At 46.6% G+C, this 13,993-nt stretch overlaps 2 protein-coding genes across 3 annotated transcripts in view; both read left to right on the top strand.

Annotated features, from left to right (window-relative positions):
* LOC309696408 (uncharacterized protein) overlaps window positions 1-13,993 on the top strand; it is a 596,714-nt gene that overhangs the window by 2,111 nt on the left and 580,610 nt on the right. The window lies entirely within an intron of this gene.
* Window positions 1-13,993, top strand: part of LOC309696401 (voltage-gated potassium channel subunit beta-2-like) — a 248,267-nt gene that overhangs the window by 209,063 nt on the left and 25,211 nt on the right. The window lies entirely within an intron of this gene.

The raw sequence follows: 13,993 nt of genomic DNA, 5'->3' as shown, positions 1-13,993 counted from the left end.
CCCATTCACACACACATTCACACACTGGTGATGGCAAGCTACACTGTAGCCACAGCTGCCCTAGGGAGCACTGACAGAGACGAGACTGCTGGGCACTGGAGTAAGTGAATCACCCCTATTTCGACAAATAAACTTAGGGTTATGCCGGTGTCACGTCGGCCATGACGTGGGGCAGCAGAGGGTTACGAAATCTGAAGAAAGTTAAACAAGTCATGAACAGAATAAAATTTTTGCAGTCTAACATTGTGTTTCTTCAGGAAACACATCTGATGCATAATGAGGACTTGAAAATTAAGAGGAGGTGGAGAGGCAAGATCTGGTCTGCATCGTTTAACTCTCAAGCGAGAGGGGTGCATAAATCCATACCACTCCAGGGTTGAGTCAAACGATGATTTTAATGATCACACACGTGGGAGATGGACACCGTACGCAGACAGCATCAGATCTCAAAATGGTGGAGCATTGATCAAACTCTTATAGCCTCTAGTGGCCCCCACCTAATCATAAAAGCCTAAACATTCACATTCTTTCTCTCACACAGTGCCTAAGCTACGACCTTGGCTCCCTGTTTATCTGCTCCTGCTGAGATGGGGCAGAAAACTCCAGTATGTTCTGTTCTCTTCTAATCAGACAAATAAGGCGATGACTTTCTGCGAACAGTATTTCTTATAACTCAGCAGTATAATGCATCATAAAACAATATCATTCATTCACAATCAATCAGCAGTCTAATGTAATGCAAATCAGTTTAACAAATGCAATAGTTATCACCTTCTTCTAATTCAGGAGAATAATGCAAACTAAAATTACATAATAATTCACAATCTTTAATTAAGGGTCTAACATGGCATAAAATAATATTATAATCCCACACTATACAGCGCTTTATGAAGGAATTGAACTTAATAGCTATCTGGAGGGAAGAAAATCCGGACTTTCTAAAGTTCTCATGTTATTCTGGTGCACACAAGTCCTATTCAAGAATTTACTTATTTTTGATATCTGCAGAGTTGGGACTAAAATCAAGGAATGCTCCAATGAGGCTATTCTAATCTCAGATCATGCTCCCAATTCATTGGTATATCAGGACTTGTGAAAGATGCTAGGATTTGGCGTTGCAAACAAAAATGGTTGGCGGACCCTGGTTTTGTCTTGCTTTTGGATGAACAAATTAGCCTCTATTTTGAAATGAATAAAACAGAAACTTTTGCAAGCATAAGATGGGAGGCTTTTAAGGCTTTTATTAGGGGCCAAATAATTAGATCCAATCCAATCCAAAAGGCAAAAAAGTTAGAGACAAACATAAAGGAATTAGACAATGAATACTATCACACAAGGTCCCCTGAAATACAGCAAAATGTATTGCTGCTTTGGGCCTAATGGAATGAACTCTCTGCCTCAAAAGCTGTGGCCAGTCTGCTGCAACTTAAACAGTTCTTCTACAATCAGGGTGAAAAACCTGGGAAGGTTCTTGCATGACGTCTCAAGCAGCTCCAGAGTGAAAGGGCTATTATCTCACTGCAAAAATGAGCTAGGAGAAATTATTGTGGATCCGGCAGGAGCCTTCAGGAAATATTATGAAGATCTTTACAGTTCAGAAATATCTAATGACCACTCAGAACTAAAAAAGTTTTTAGATAAGATAAATATACCCAATATACCAGAAGACCTTAGGGCTATTTTGGAGAAAGATATCACTGTCGAGGAATTATCTGCTGCAATCGATAGTATTGAATCGGGGAAAAACCCCGGACACGATGGCCTCCCAATTGAAATTTATAAAAAGTTTAAATATAAACTGTTGACTTCCAATTTTAGAAATGTTAACAGAATCCTTTCAAAAGGGCACCTTACCACAGTCCTTGAAAGGAGCACTAGTTAGTCTGCTCCCAAAGGCTGGTAAACCACACAATAAATGTGAAAACTGGAGACCCATCAGTCTGCTTAATGCAGATTTAAAAATACTTTGTAAAATCTTAGCCAAGAGAATCGAAGAAATACTACCTAAAATAATTGGGAGGGATCAGAACGGATTCATTAGGGGCAGACAAGGATTCCACAATGTCCGAAGGATTCTGAACATTCTTTATGACCAAAAGGGGGGCTCTTGACACTGCTTTACTGTCACTTGACACTGAAAAGGCATTCGACAGAGTGGAATGGCCTTTATTTGTTTGAGACTCTGGCGCGCTTTGGTCTGGGAGAGGATTTTTGTTATTGGGTAAGATTACTTTATAAGGAATCATATGCACAGATCCTGACTAACAATAATATCTCAAAAACCATAAAAATAAATCGAGGGTGTAGACAAGGGGACCCTTTGTCCCCACCGTTGTTCATTATTGATTGATTGATTGATTGATTGATCATATATTATGGCAATTGAGCCTTTGGCTATTGCAGCGAGATGATAGTATGATATTATTTCTGGTATAACAATAGGACAGACAGAATATCGCTTAGCCTTGTATGCTGATGATTTAATTATTTTTCTTAAAAATTTTAACAAATCTATCCCGGTGTCACGGTTCTGGGTCAGTTTCGACCCAGTATTTTGAGTTTTGATTGATTAGTTTATTTTTGAATGTTTGTTGTGGTTTTGGGCGTTATGAGTATTATTATTAGAATTCTATGTTTCTGTTTATTCATGTTTAAGGATTTGTTCTCGGTTGTATCTCACGTTTAGTTTAGTTCAGGTTCCATGTGTCATTCTGTCTGTCTGTCTCAGTGTCAGGTCTGCGTCTTGGTGCAGTGTTCTCTTTTCCTGTTTTATTGGGAAGGTCTGCGTCTCATGTGAGTGTGTTCAGTTTTACCTGTGTCTCGTCTTGTTGATTATTCCCAGCTGTGTCCACCACCTGTGTGTAATTCCCCTGTGTTTCTCTGTGTGTATTTAAGTCGTGTCCTCTGTCATTGTAGTTGCTGGTCCGTCTGTGTATTCCACCCTGCTTCATCTGTGTGGAAACACCGCCAGGTGTTTCTGCTCACTTTCATTCATGTTCAGGTTCAGGTTCGTGTTCTGTAGTCAGTTTGTTCCCAGTCTAGTTTAGTCCTTGTTCGGTTCGCCTTTTGTCCATTTTTATTTTGTGTTTAATAAACCACCATCACACCTTTACAAGTGCCTGCGTTTGGATCCTCCTTTATTTTCCACGCGGCTCATCTCACTCGCCGTGACAGTACAGACCAGCCAGATATGGATCCAGCGGCATTCACCCCACCCACGGAGCTTCGGGACCTCATAACGAACTCTGCTTCAAAATTAATCAACCTGTGGCTAGAGCATGAGGGAGAAGCATTTCTCTACCTTCTGGAAGCCAGGCTACAACAGCTTATTTCCGATTATCCCTGGCTATTGGACTCACTGCACCCTCTGGTACAAAACTTCATTCTCCACGAACTCCACCTTCCCCCCCCCCCCCCCCCCGCCGCTACCGCTCGCCCGCTCGTTTCAGTGGAGCACGTGCCGTCCGAACTGCGTACCCGGCCCGTCGGAGCCGACTCCAAGGAGGAAGCGACATTCGCGGCACCGGCGCGGCACCCCACAGCCAGACTTCAGGATGTCAAAACAGCCGGCTGTGGTGGGTGAAACAGACACTCTTTCTGTTCCTTCTGACCCAGATACTAGGTCTATTTCTTCTGGAGCTATTTTTTGTGTCTCCTCTAAAAATAATAAGGATTTCTCTGTCTCACCCATGACCATTGCTCCTAAGACTGCCTTTGTTGAGCCGACTTTTCGTGTTAATTACTATATTCACGCTGTTGTTCCCATGCCCGGAGTAGCTGAGCCTAGCACTACGAACATAGGGAATTTAAGTGTCAGGGAAGCTTTCTTGTCTCCGTCAGTTCCTTCAGGGAAAGCAATAAACCTTTCTGAAACTGGTTTTTCTGGCCGTATTGTCCCATCCTCACTTTCACCCCAGTCAGCAGCCCAGCTGCCCTCAGTTCAGTCAGCAGCCCAGCTGCCCTCAGTTCAGTCAGCAGCCCAGCTGCCCTCAGTTCAGTCAGACACTCCACAATTTATTACGCCTCCACTACAACCGTCTCCGCTACTGGTAGGTCAGTCTGTAGCCGCTTCGCTGCCTATAGCTCTGTTGCCACCAGTTCAACTGTCTGCCCACTCATTTACCCAGCCACCATCCTCACCTTCTCATCCAAAGCAGGAAACACACTTCACCACAATATCTGCTGGTTCTCTTAAGCTGGCCATCTCAGAGACAGTTGCTCCCTCTAGGGCCTCCCCAGAGGCTGGGTGTCAGTCACCAGCCAACTCTGGACCCCTAGAGGTCAAGACGCCAGCACCAGCAGCTCACCAGGAGAACTCACCAGAACGGTCTCGGCTCTCAGCACCCCTGAGAGTTCAAGTGAATTCACCCGTCCGCCTCTGTCCTCTGCTGAGTGTATTGGGGAACACTTACAGCCCTCCGAGGACTGCATCCCACTGTTGCTGCCTGAGTCAAGCCACTGTGCTGCTCAGCCCCAGCCAGTGTCCACACTGCCAGAGGTCTCCGTACCTGCTGCTTCAGTGTCTGTCTCCACTGGAGGGCCCGAGGAGCCCGTCCAGTCTCAAGCCACATTAGCTGGGGGTTCAAGTGAACCCAGCCAGCGTCCTGCCTCATCGGCTGGAGGGCCTGAGGAGCCCGTCCAGCCTCAGGTCTCGTCGGCTGGGGGTTCGGGAGAACCCAGCCGGCCTCAAGTCTTGTTAGCTGGAGGTTCCGAGGAGCCCGTCCGGCCTCATGCCACGTCTGCTGGAGGGCCCGAGTCGCCCGTCCAGCTTCAAGCCACGTCTGCTTGAGGGCCTGAGCCGCCCGTCCAGCTTCAAGGCACGTCTGCTGGAGGGCCCAAGCCGCCCGTCCAGCCTCAAATGTCGTCTGCTGAAGGTCCCGAGTCGCCCGTCCAGCTTCAAGCCAAGTCAGCTGGTGGGTCCGAGGAGCCCATCCAGCATCACGCCTCGTCTGCTGGGGGTCCTGGAGGACCCAGCAAGCACATCCTCACATCTGCTGACGTTCCGGGGAAGTTTGTTCAGCCACCACCTGCTGAATCATCCCCTGTGACTTCTACACCGTTGCCTGCGTCCACATCACCTCCTGCAGTATCACCACTGTCTGGTTCCGCAGCCGTCCCGCTGCCGTCAGGTTCCGCAGCCGTCCCGCTGCCGCCTGGTCCAGCCTCTGTGCCTTCATCCACGCCTGGTCCAGCCTCCGTGCCTTCGTCTGGTCCTGCCTCGTCTGGTCATGCCTCCGTGCCTTCATCTGGTCCTGCCTCGTCTGGTCCTGCGGTTGCCACACCGCCGTCAGAGCCAGCTCGACCTGTTCCGCTTCGCCTCTGCCGGCCGTTTTCCAGGCCTCTAAGTTGGCATCATAGCCTTCGGGGACAGCCTCCGGAAAGAGTTCATCGCCGCCGCTGGCATTGCGGCCGACCTCCGGACCTGCTTAGTGGCCGCCACTGCCTTCCGAGTGGTCGGCGTCCTGATTGGTTTTGCCTGCGCCGCCGCCGTTGCTGTGTGCCCGGCCGGCCCCCAGAACTGTCTTGGTCCTTGTGTTGTTGACCCCCGGGTCAACCCCCTGAACTTTTCTTGGACTCTTGTTGAGCTCTAGTTTGGTTTTGTTTTTGATCTGTTTTCTTGTGTTCGTGGACTGTTTTCTTGTGTTTTTGGACTGGTTTTGGACTCTTGTGCCCCTTGGTTTTGGTTGGCTCTGCTAGAATTGATTAAGGAGTTTAAGGAATTTCTGGTTACAAGATCAATATGTCTAAAACATCCATTATGTTAATAAACCAATTAGATAGAGAAAACCCAACCTCTGTTGTTACTCAATTTAGGTTGTTAATAGCTTTACCTATTTGGGCATCCAAATTCTTCCTTTGCTTAAGGATATCATAGAAATTAACTATAATTCAGTTATGCAAGATGTCTCAAAATCTCTGGATAGATGGACTGCTCTACCAATGTCATTAATGGGGAAATTAAATATTCTCAAAATGAATATACTCCCTGAACTGCTGTACTTATTTCAAAACTTGCCTCTGCCACCACCAAGCAATTTATTTTCTCAACTGAGGACACTCTTCATCAAGTTTTTATGGAAGAACAGACGCCCCAGGTTGTGCCTATCTCTATTGTATCTGCCTTACGACATCAAGTTAAGACTCACCTCAATGAAGTTAATTCACTCTCAGTATTCAGCCCGATATGGGGGAATGATCATTTCCCCCCAGGACAGGGTGAAGGGGGATTTAAAATATGGGCCGAAAGGGGGTTACAAAAAATAGTAAATCTTTACAACCCAGATAATAAACACTTACTGTCCTTTGATGAAATGGTTTTCAAGCATGACATAGCCTGCAGCCAGTTCTTTAGCTATTTACAGCTGAGAGACTTTATTAGAACACAGCAAAACCAGTCCTTGTCCATTCCTGGCCTATCAACCCTTGAAAAAATGATGGTGAAAGATTGCCAGGGAAGGGGCTTGATTTCTAAAATCTATAATAAACTGGTGGCCGCCTCTACAAAAACGTCCGTAAAGAAGCTTGAATCCTGGAGAGAAGACTTACTCCCTTGAAGAGTGGGAGAGGGCTTGCGCCAGGGCACAATCACAAACAGTGAACACTTATTTAAATCTCTTGCAGTACAACTGGTTAATGACTCCAGTCAAACTTAATGCTTTCTACAGTACCATCCCGGATGTTTGTATAAAATGTGACGAGGAAAAGGGAACACTTCTCCATTGTTTGTGGCAGTGTGCTGAAATTAGGAAATTCTGGGAAGAAGTGAAACAATGCACTGAAGAAATTTTAGAAATAAAACTGCATTTAGAACCAAACGTTTTTTGCTGGGCATCAATCCATCTAACTGTAATACAACAAGGAAACATCGCTTATTTTTAGACATAGGGCTGCTGATGGCTAAGAGAGTGATTGCCATTACTTGGAAAGAGGTGGATAGACTGAGAAGAAGTAAATGGATTTCAGAGTTAACATCTACCCTGCCCTTAGAAAAGATCACCTACGCAATCAGGGGTAAGCAGCAATGCTTTGATAGCATCTGGGGCCCCTTCAAAAACTTCCTTGCTAATAAAAACTTGCCCCACTTGGTGGAAATTTTTGGGGACGATTCATAGGTGGCCCTCTGCAGTCCACTTGGGAATATGTTTATTGCTTGACATTGAACAACTACTTTCTAATTTACATTTGACATATACCTGTGAGGGTGCATAATTTGTGGGAGATGCACACAGTTGTTCCCCCATTTTCCCTTTTTTTGTCCTTGTTTGTTTGTTTTGCTTTTGTGTGTTGTTTTTGTTGTTTTGTCATTGCTGTTTTTTTCTCATCCTTTCCTATATGGTGTATATGTATAAAGGCAGTATGTCTATCTTGTAGTTTATGTAAGTTCAGCTACTTATTTTGTTACGCTTCATAGATGTGTACATTGCTATGTTCAAAATAAATAAAGACATTGTTGGAAAAAAAATGGTTGTGAAGATAGTGTCAGTGCCTTTGTCTATAGATTTCACATTTTTCTGTGCCTTCATGGGTTTTTGTCATCTATACTTGTTTCTTCCCAGCCCTAACAACACACATCACATAGCTCTGTGATGTGTGGTGAGCGCAACCTCTCAGGATTGCATTACAGCTAGATGGACCCTAAGTCAGGCTCAGGGAGGAAAAGCCATCTGCCATGAGCAGTTGGGGGTGATGTGTGGAAGAGAGAAAAAGATTAACAATAACTAATGATTATGGTTGTGTATGAACACATAGTGAATGAAAAAAGTAAGTGAAGAATATTCAGTGCATAATGGGAAGCCTAAGCATAAGGGAGAGTTCATGTGATCCAGCCCTAACTATATGCTTTATCAAAAAGGAAAGCTTTAAGCCTAATCTTAAAAATATCTTTTTTACCGCAATGTTAATTAGGAGGTTCAATGCAAAGAAACAACCATCAATTAGTTGTGGTCTATCTCAAATCAAATCAAATCAAATCAAATCACTTTTATTGTCACATCACATGTGCAGATACATTGGTACAGCACATGTGAGTGAAATTCTTGTGTGCGAGCTTCACAAGCAACAGAGTTGTGCAAAATACAATAATGTAAACAAGCAAAATACAAGAATGGCTACATCTGAAACTAATAAATATATGTACAATATATAATAGTATATGCATTTCTGGATGTGTATACTAAATATTTTTCTACGTGTGTGTGTGTGTGTGTGTGTGTGTGTGTGTGTGTACACATATTTTACAAATTAAATAGAGTAAACAATAAATAAAATATATAAAATAAAATATACAGAGTGAGACATGTGCAAAACAGTGGCGTTACTGTACAGTATCTCGGTTTATCTCTGAGGATGTTTTACCAGTCAGTGGTTGCTTGAGTACTTTTCTATGCTGTGGTGTGCTGGGGGAGCAGCACAGCAAAGAAGGACTCATCCAGGCTGGAGAAACTGATCAGGAAGGCTAGCTCTGTGGTCGGCATGAAGCTGGACACTCTGGTGACAGTGGCAGAGAAAAGGACACTAAAATAACTGCTGGACATTATGGACAATGCTGGGCATCCTCTGCACATGGCCATTAACAACCAGAAGAGTCTGTTCAGTGACAGGTTGCTTCTCCCCAAGACAAGAACTAACAGACTTAAAAACTCCTTTGTCCCACACGCCATCAAACTGTTTAACTCCTCTCTGGAGGAGGGAGGGGAAACAGGAGGACAAAGGAGGGGGGAACAACTAAGCTGTAGTGCCTCTTCACTTCACTGTGCAATACCTTTTGTGCAATACTTTTGTTAATAGTCAATGGTGCAATAGACCTCAATACTTGAAATGTGCAATTCACTTGTATTTTTATTTTTATTCCTATTTATTCTATTTATCGTATATTTTATTTATACTTGTCTCTGTATTTATGTGTGTGTGTGTGTGTGTGTGTGTGTGTGTGTGTGTGTGTGTGTGTGTGTGTGTGTGTGTGTGTGTGTGTGTATATATAATATTCTGTAACTCTGTAACTTCTGTCGGTGCTGTGCTTTTGGAAACTGAATTTCCCAGAGGAACCCACCCGAGGGATTAATAAAGTTTTATCTTATCTTATCTTATCTTATCTCTTATCTTATCTCTTATCTTATTTAATAACTTAAGTGATAACTTAAAGGAAGGCACACATTGCTAAAATCTGAAAGAGAAAACAAGGTTGGACTGTAAGTCACTAACTTCAGAATAAAGGTTTAAACTCAGAAGAACAAATCAAACTCACCTCAGCTGCCACCCAATGTGGCAGTGAAAATAGTGAGCTGACGCTGAGTGCAGTCCTTATATAATGTGTGCCATGTAAGTTCAATTAAGGAACAAACTCCTGAGCCAATCAGTGATGAGAAAGTAAAATAGGAAACAAGGTAAGTCTGGTGAGGTGAGGGAGATTGAGGAAAAGGGTAAATAGAATAAGAATCTTTACAACAACATTGTTTCTAAGGTTTTTAGGACCAAGTACAATAACCTCAGTTTTATTAGAAATTAGAAGCAGGAAATCAAAGGTAATCCAGATCTCCAGGTTTTTATATTTAGGGTCCGTGCCCTGATAGCGTCGCGGTTTCGGCAACGTCCGGTAAGCTTTTACTGGCCCTTGAAAATCCAAGGGAGAAGGTGTAAGTCTCATGCCATACCGTACCCATATCCACAGCAGGCATGTTAGAACCAGGCAGAACAGGAAGTCAACAAGTCAGATGCATAACTTTGGGAAAAGGATTGCCTCTAAGGGCTGGTCAGTCGGGCTGGGGTGCGAAGCGTGGCTTGAGGAGCAGTCGCTCCATCGTACTCCTCTCTCAGCTGCCGGAAGCACGGTGAATGGCCCACCTGACGGAGCTCCATCTGTGTGCGCCTCGCACATCACACAGTGTGGGTTTTTGCAGGGCAGTGTCTGCCACCTTGACTCTCCTGGAAAGGTGCATCACTCACTCACGCTTTTTGTCTGGAGTACCAGGGGCGTGCCAGGGCCAAAACAGCAGTTGTTGTACCTATATTCACAAGGAGTCTGTAGACAGGGCGCGTGGCAAAGTTTTTCGATCGTGTGGTGGAGGGCAAGTGCAAGAGGGCAGGCTACTGAGGGACTAGAGCAGGGCATGATGTGCACGAGGGAGAGAACTGTGACGAGCACCGCTCCTTCCGCTCGAACCCTAGTCGCTCTCCTCTGCTCCCTCGTAGCACTGCTCTTTATTTTGGTTACATGAATTTGCATAAGTTTATTAACATGACATCTTACATAGGCATACATGTGAACAAAGAGTACCTTGTCTGTCTGTCGTGTGTGTGTGTGTGTGTGTGTGTGTGTGTGTGTGTGTGTGTGTGTGTGTGTGTGTGTGTGTGTGTGTAGGGTCAAGATGTGACCCTGTGAACGACTGCCCAAAGCTGGTACCAGGAGTCCAGCGGTCCACCTAAACAAAAGGCACTTATACTTAAGCAGGTACAGAGTAGGTGTCCTCCTATACCATAAATCAGTAAGAGAAGATACGACGCTCTCATGACCTTAAGATGTGTGTGTATGCCAAAGTGCTCTGAGAGGCACACAGAGTCTTTGCAGACTGCTAAGGATTAGACAACCTATCAATATGCAATCGATTATAAAACTCTAAGCATATATGAGTATATATTTCTAAGCATAAATGGTAATCCACAATATAAACCTAACAAGAACTTTGACTCCCCCATTGTTATCGATCGAGCTCACTAAAACAGAAACTCCGTAGCGCCGGCATCCAATACAGCCTGTATTCCATCCATCCATCTTCATCCGCTTTATCCGAGGCCGGGTCGCGGGGGCAGCAGCCTAAGCAAAGAGGCCCAGACCTCCCTCTCCCCAGCCACCTCCTCCAGCTTATCCGGGGGAATGCCAAGGCGTGCCCAGGCCAGCCGAGAGATATAATCTCTCCAGCGTGTCCTGGGTCTGCCCCGGGGCCTCCTCCCGGTGGGACATGCCTGGAACACCTCACCCAGGAGGCGCCTAGGGGGCATCCTTGTCAGCTGGCTCCTTCCGATGTGGAGCAGCAGCTGCTCTACTCTGAGCCCCTCCCGGATGGCCGAACTTCTCACCCTATCTCTAAGGGAGAGGCCAGCCACCCTTCGGAGGAAGCTCATTTCTGCCGCTTGTATCCGCGATCTCATTCTTTCGGTCACTACCCACAGCTCGTGGCCATAGGTGAGGGTAGGGACGTAGATCGACCGGTAAATTGAGAGCTTCGCTTTTACACTCAGCTCCCTCTTCACCACGACGGACCGGTGCAGCGTCTGCATTACTGCAGCTGCAGCCCCAATCCGTCTGTCGATCTCCGGCTCCCTTCTCCCATCACTCGCGAACAAGACCCCGAGATACTTGAACTCCTCCACTTGGGGCAGGAACTCATCCCCGACCCGGAGTGGGCACTCCACCCTTTTCCGGCTGAGAACCATGGCCTCAGATTTGGAGGTGCTGATCCTCATTCCCGCTGCTTCACACTCGGCTGCGAACCGTTCGAGTGCGAGCTGGAGGCCCTCACCGAATGAAGCCAACAGAACCACATCATCCGCAAAAATCAGAGATGAGATTCTGAGGCCACAAAAGCGAAAGCCCTCCGCCACTTGGCTGCGCCTAGAAATCCTGTCCATAAAAATTATGAACAGAACCGGAGACAAAGGGCAGCCCTGGCGGAGCCCATCACCCACCGGGAACAAGTCTGACTTATTGCCGGCGATGCGAACCAAGCTCTTGCAACGGTTGTATAGGGATCGAATGGCCCGTAGCAATGGGCCAGACACCCCATACTCCCGCAACACCTCCCACAGGACACTCCGAGGGACACGGTCGAATGCCTTCTCCAAGTCCACAAAACACATGTAGACTGGTTGGGCAAACTCCCATGCACCCTCAAGTATCCTCGAGAGGATAAAGAGCTGGTCCAGTGTTCCGCGACCAGGACGAAAACCGCATTGTTCCTCCTGTATCCGAGGTTCGACTAGCGGAAGAACTCTCCTTTCCAGCACCCTGGCATAGACTTTCCCAGGGAGGCTGAGGAGTGTGATCCCCCTGTAGTTGGAACACACCCTCCAGTCCCCCTTCTTAAAGATGGGGACCACCACCCCGGTCTGCCAGTCCATAGGTACTGCCCCTGATCTCCACGCAACATTGCAGAGGCGTGTGAACCAGGACAGCCCTACAACGTCCAGAGCCTTCAGGAACTCGGGGCGGACCTCATCAACACCAGGGGCTCTGCCACCAAGGAGTTGTTTAACTGCCTCAGTGACCTCGCCCCCGGAAATTGGTGGGTCATTCCCCTCATCCCCAGACTCTGCTTCCTCCTCGGAAGACGTGTCAGTGGGATTAAGGAGGTCCTCAAAGTATTCCTTCCACCGCCTGACAATTTTCTCAGTCGACGTCAGCAGCGCTCCGCCAGCACTATACACAGTGCAGGTAGAGCACCGCTTTCCCCTCCTGAGACGCCTGACGGTTTGCCAGAATCTCTTCGAGGCAGTCCGAAAGTCTTTTTCCATGGCCTCTCCGAACTCCTCCCACACCCGAGTTTTTGCTTCAGCCACTGCCCGAGCCGCATTCCGCTTGGCCTGTCGATACCTGTCGGCTGCCTCCGGAGTCGCACAGGCTAACCAAGCCCAATAGGACTCCTTCTTCAGCCTGGTGGCTCCCTTCACCTCTGGTGTCCACCATTTGGTTCGGGGATTACCACCACGGCAGGCACCAACCACCTTGCGGCCGCAGCTCAATGCAGCAGCTTCGGCAATGGAGACGCTGAACATGGTCCATTCGGACTCAATGTCCCCAGTCTCCCTCGGAATGCTGTTGAAGCTCTGCCGGAGGTGTGCGTTGAAGATCTCGTGGACTGGGGCCTCTGCTAGATGTTCCCAGCACACCCTCACTACGCGTTTAGGTGCACCAGGTCTGTCCAGCGTCCTCCCCGGCCACCTGATCCAACTCACCACCAGGTGGTGATCAGTTGACAGCCTGTATTGTCCAGCCAAACTGGTGATCACAGCAAACGGTTCCAGGTACACGTTCACCGACGCACAAGCGACGCACAAGAGCCCATTTTTTATGAAAGGGGAGGAGGGCGGGGAGAGGAGAGAAAAGAAAAGAGAAAAAATCCCATGGGTTGCAAATCTTTATCCACAAGTTAAGTAATGGTTATTGATAAGTATAAAAACCCAGTAAATTTTGTCTCATGGAATTGTAAAGGGCTCAATGGTGCTGGTAAGCAGGGTAACATTCTAGTACAACTTAAAAACTGGGAACAGATATAGGGTACTTGCAGGAAACTCATTTGAGAAATCACCAGAAGTTGCGGGGCAGATGGATCAAGCAGGTGTTTCACTCTAACTTCACAGCTAAGAATAGAGGTGCAGCCATTATTATCAGAAAAGAGATCCCTTTTACAGCGCCAAAAGTGTTATCGGACCCTCGAGGACGTTATATCATAGTTACAGGGAAACTTTATAATAAGCAGGTTATACTAGCAAATATTTACGCCGCTAATGTTGATGATGCAGGCTTTATATAATCTTTTATATCCTCTTTACCTGATATGGTGGAGATTTTAAATTCATTTTGAATTTAAAACCAAAATGAGGCGTGGCCTGGCCGAGCAAAGTCTACGACAGCAGATCACTTGTAAACATTGGTGACAAGGTTGCACATTTAATCTTGGATATTTTAAACCCAAGCCGTCCTGGCCGCCAGACATACTACGCGGCATGAATAACGACAAAGGACGGGCCGCTCACCTGAGGCATAGAACAAAGAAGCAGACGGCAGCAGCTTAAACACCTGGTGCCATTTTGATGACCCTCTGGAGTGCCTTTCTGTGTGCTGTGATGCAGCTGGAGAACCACACACCAATGCAATATGTCAGCACACTTTCAATGGAGCAGCGGTAGATGGTCAGCAGCTCCTTCTTCAGGTCTATTTTTCTGAGGATTCTCAGAAAGTGGATAAGCTGTTGGGCCTTCTTTAAAACCACAGAGATGT

This window comes from Aulonocara stuartgranti (assembly GCF_965226115.1).
Source record: "Aulonocara stuartgranti genome assembly, chromosome: 20".
NCBI lineage: Eukaryota > Metazoa > Chordata > Actinopteri > Cichliformes > Cichlidae > Aulonocara > Aulonocara stuartgranti.
This window is presented reverse-complemented; position numbering and strand designations above follow the sequence as displayed.